Source organism: Lutra lutra, chromosome 2 (genome assembly GCF_902655055.1).
Source record: "Lutra lutra chromosome 2, mLutLut1.2, whole genome shotgun sequence".
NCBI lineage: Eukaryota > Metazoa > Chordata > Mammalia > Carnivora > Mustelidae > Lutra > Lutra lutra.
Genome location: NC_062279.1, coordinates 131,571,088 through 131,576,325, shown reverse-complemented (window position 1 = coordinate 131,576,325; position 5,238 = coordinate 131,571,088). Strand labels below are relative to the sequence as shown.

General features: G+C 34.2%; 1 pseudogene; it reads left to right on the top strand.

Moving 5' to 3' along the window:
- Positions 1–1,606: 1,606 nt before the first annotated feature.
- Positions 1,607–2,707, top strand: LOC125094296 (nucleophosmin-like; annotated as a pseudogene).
- The last annotated feature ends 2,531 nt before the right edge of the window (positions 2,708–5,238 follow it).

Genomic DNA, 5,238 nt, shown 5'->3' with positions numbered 1-5,238 from the left:
ATTGGCACAAAAACAGACACATAGACTAATGGAACAGAGTAGAGAGCCCAGATATGGATCCTCAGCTATATGATCAAATAATCTTCGACAAAGCAGGAAAAAATATATGGTGGAAAAAAGACAGTCTCTTCAATAAATGGTGCTGGGAAAATTGGACAACTATGTGTAGAAGAATGAAACTCAACCATTCTCTTACACCATACACAAAGATAAACTCAAAATGCATAAAAAACCTAAATATGAGGCAGAATCTCTCAAAATCCTAGAGGAGAACATAGGCAGTAACCTCTTCAACATCGGTCACAGCAACTTCTTTCAAGAGATGTCTCAAAGGCAAAGGAAAAAATGTGAAAATGAACTTCTGGGACTTCATCAAGATCAAAAGCTTCTGCACAGCAAAAGCTTTTTTTTTTTGTCAACAAAACAAAGAGGCAACCCACGGAATGGGAGAAGATATTCACAAATAACACTACAGACCCGGGCTGATATCCAAGGTCTATAAAGAACTCCTCAAACTCAACACACACAAAACAGATAATCACATCAAAAAATGGGCAGAAGACATGAAAAGACACTTCTCCAAAGAAGACATACAAATGGCTAACAGACACATGGAAAAATGTTTATAATCATTAGCCATCAGGGAGATTCAAATCAAAACCACATTGAGATACCACCTTACACCAGTTAGAATGGCCAAAATTAACAAGACAGTAAACAACATGTGTTGGAGAGAATGTGGAGAAAGGGGAGCCCTCTTATACTGATGGTGGGAATGCAATTTGGTACAGCCACTTTGGAAAAGTGTGGAGATTCCTTAAGAAATTAAAAATAGAGCTTCCCTATGACCGTGCAATTGCACTATTAGGTATTTACCCCAAGGATACAGATGTAGTGAAAAGAAGGGCCATCTGTACCCCAATGTTCATAGCAGCAAGGGCCACAGTTGCCAAACTGTGGAAAGAACCAAAATGCCCTTCAATGGATGAATGGATAAAGAAGATATGGTCCATATATACAATGGAGTATTATGCCTCCATCAGAAAGGATGAACACCCATCTTTTGTATCAACATATACAGGACAGGAAGAGATTATGCTGAATGAAATAAGTCAAGCAGAGAGAGTCAATTATCATATGGTTTTGCTTACTTGTGGAGCATAAGGAATGACATGGAGGACATTTGGAGATGGAGAGGAGTAGTGAGTTGGGGGAAATTGGAGGGGGAGACAAAACATGAGAGACTGTGGACTCTGAGAAACAAACTGAGGGCTTTGGAGGGGAGGACTGGGGGGTTGGGTGAGCCTGGTGGTGAGTATGATGGAGGGCATGTATTGAATGGAGCACTGGGTTTAATGCATAAACAATGAATTCTGGAACACTGAAAAGAAAGAAAAGAAAAGAAAATGAAAAAATATATATATAGGTTTCCAGACTTTGACCATGAATTTCTGATTCAGTAGATTTTTGCTTGGGCCTCAAAAATTTGCTTCTCTGGCCCTGGTGTGAGGCTGTCCTGTACAGCTGTTTTGAGGAACAGTAGTAGTTTATTTCCGTTTACATTCTTTCCCACTAGCTTGTGTGCCACATGGGAAATTGGGTGGAAGATTAGATGAACATGGACCTGATCTCCTTGAGGTCCCAGAACTATCTTTTCAGTTGTGAGATTATCACTTTAGGGTGGATAACAATGAAAATAAGCAGTTATCTTTTTTATCTTTAAAAATGGTCAGTTCAGGGCGCCTGGGTGGCTCAGTGGGTTAAGCCGCTGCCTTCGGCTCAGGTCATGATCCCAGGTCCTGGGTTCGAGCCCCACATCAGGCTTTCTGCTCGGCAGGAAGCCTGCTTCCTCCTCTCTCTCTCTGCCTGCCTCTCTGCCTACTTGTGATTTCTCTCTGTCAAATAAATAAAATCTTTAAAAAAAAAAAAATGGTCATTTCAGGGTGGGTGCAAAGGATTAATTGCACATTGTTGAAACAGAGGAAATGAATTACGAAGACAGTCCAATTAAAGTCACATTGGCAACTCTGACAAATGTCAGCACAGCCAATGGTTGACGTTGGGGGCTTTGAGATATTACCATCTGTAGTCTTTCACTGAAATGTGGTTCATGACCTGCACATATTTGTGGACAGCACTTAATAGTTGTGGAGTAAAATGCAGAGTCAGAAGATAACAGAGGAAGAAGATGTGGAACTCCTTAATATATCTGGAAAATTCTTCTGTCCTAGAAGTGGTAACAAGTTTCCACAGAAAAAAGTAAAACTTGCTGCTGATGAAGATGATGATGAAAATGATGATTTGGATGATGAGGAAGCTGAAGAAAAGGTCTAGTAAAGAAATCTATACAAGATATTCTGGCCCAAAATGTACACAAACCAAACCAGAGTGGAAAAGACTAAAAACAATCAACACCAAGATCAAAAGGTCAAGAATCTTTAAAAAAAAAAAAAAGGAAAAGATTCCTAAAACACTGGAAGGACCTAGTCCTCTAGAAGACATTAGAGCAAAAATGCAAGGAAGTATAGAAAAAAGGTACCTCTCTTCCTGAAGTGGAAGCCAAGTTCATCAGTTATGCAAAGAGTTGCTTCCAGATGACTGACCAAGAGTCTATTCAAGATCTCTGTCAATAGAACAAGTGTCTTTAAGAAATAGTTTAAATATTTTGCTAAAATTTTCCATCTTATTTCATTTCTGTAACAGTTGATATTTGGCTGTCCTTTTTATAACGCAGAGTAAGAACTTATACTGTGTCTGATAAATGCTGTCCAGGTTCCATTGCCAAGGATGTGTTGTCCAAATTGCCTGTTCAGTTTTTAAAGATGGAATTCCACCCTTTGCTTGGTTTTAAGTATATATGGAATGTTATAATAGGACATAGAAATGGTGGTAGTCCGACAAATGGAAATGGTGGGTACTTGAAAATGTCCATGTGAAATAAGCTCAATGTTTTAATAAGGTGAAAAAAAGATCTTGCTTCTCTAGAAGTTTTCTGGTATTGTCAATGCTATAAGTCTGTAGGTCTGGTGTTGTCAATTCTGTACTCATTGAGAACTAATGGGTAGAACACAAAGAATTCTAAGTATGAATTCTTTGTTTTTCCCTAATAACTCTGAAGTAAATTTTTATGAATTTCCTTATCTGTTAGAGTAAAAATGTTAGCAGTTATCATATATTATTGTTACGTTAAATAAAACAATACACATAAGGCACATAATATAATACTTAATGCATGGTAAGTGTTCAAAGGAATATTGATAATATTCCATTCATCTACTTCTCCCAAAGTTGGTCAACCCTAAAACTCTGGAATTCTAACTATATACTTCATAGTTCCGTGTGTGTGTGAGTGTGTGTATGCATCTGACTTTTGAAAGAAATATATTTCTGTGTAAATTTATCCAGAATAATTTTCACACATTTTTATTATTATTTTATGGTTATCATTATTTTACTATTTTAATCTGAGGTTATTTAATGTAGTTTGGAGCCACCAAAATTTTCAACAGCATAAACCATCTTTCAGAATCCAGATTATTGAGATGATCAGTTTATATTACTCAAATGTTTCTATGAGGTGTAGTATAAAAAATATAGATCTCAGTGTTGTTTTTTTTTTTTATTTCTGTCTCTCCCTAAGCATCTAGCACAGTAATCTGTGCTAATCTAATTAATTATCTGCTGAAATTTTTTAATTCTGTCAGAGTTCTCTACACATATAATATTCAGGCACCAAACACAAATAATATATCTGAAGAGTAAAATTCTGTTGTTTTATTGGTGTTCCTCTATTTTGGTTATAATTGAATTGTTCTCTCAAGAATTTGGCCAAAGATTATTTGGTTTGCTGCTTTCACACAACTAATACATATCCAGGAACAGTAAAGTACAACAGATGTCTTTCCAGTAGCAAACTTTTTTTTAAAAACTTTACCAATTAAAACACTTACAAAAGCCAATCCATTGACTCACACAACAAATTGGTGCACTGCAGCATTACAAAGTAACAGCAGAGTTCTATCTTGAGGCAATGGTAGAATACTTAATAACCTATTGGGTGGTAGAAATAATACTGCCAGAGACATGGATCTGCCTCATAAAAACATACAATCTTCCAAACTCTGAAAAAGAAATAGTAACAAAGTTTTATGTGATTATATCTCAATGGCAAAGTTCCAACTAAGATTAATATCAATATTATAAGTCATAATACAACATAACATTATTTTTTTAATTTTAAAAGCAAAGACAAACATTTTAAAAGGAAATATAAAAAAATATTTTTTTTTCAGTTTAAGACTATAAACTTAAAATCCTGAAAAATTTTTATTTGGTGAGATTCAACGAATATTTATTTTATCATATTGTTTCATGCATTGCTGCTTATATCTCCAAATCTAAAGTATTTTTTCAATTCCATCTTTTAAAAAGAATTTCTATGGTTATGAATTTAGATATTATATTTCTTTTCTTTATCTTTTTTCTAAATAAATAAATTGCAGTATAACCTCCTACTTATTCAACAAGTATTTACTTATAACAACATGATAAAATACCAAATAGATAATGACTTATTGTGCAAAAGGCTGGTGAAATATTTGAAGGATACCTGTTCAATTCTTAAACATCCTTTTGTGGTGAAATAAGTAAATACTCCTGAAACTTATTCTGCAAATTATTCTGTGAAAGAAAAAAAAATATTAATAATCATGTTGTCACTTTTTCTTTCAGTAATCAATTTTGCTAGAATGGGTTTAAAGAAATTTGGCTCACCATCAATTTCCCTTGATCCTGTGGAATTTCATTGAGAAACATGGTCAAATTAGATTGTTGGAACTTAAAAAGTAATAGTTGGTTGTGAATAAACAACATAAGATTTCCAACAATTTCAAAATTTACAAGTTTTGCTTCACTATAGTAAATCAAATATCACAATTATTATTATTTATAAAGTAAATTGGACTGATGGTAATAAAGAAAATCACTTATATATGTAGCTTACTTAAAGACTGTCAAACTGAATATTACTAAGGTTGTCTACTTATTTCAAGTAGTAGCACATCACTGTAAAACAAGGTCATAATTCTACAAGAATTTTTATATTGTGAAACAAAATTATTGACAAAATAGTAACTGTTAACAACATTTAAGGTACTTTTCCATACAAATTTGACATTATAAATGTGTGCTGTCCAATATGGAAGCCACTAGCTATACCTGGTTATTTAAATTTAAATG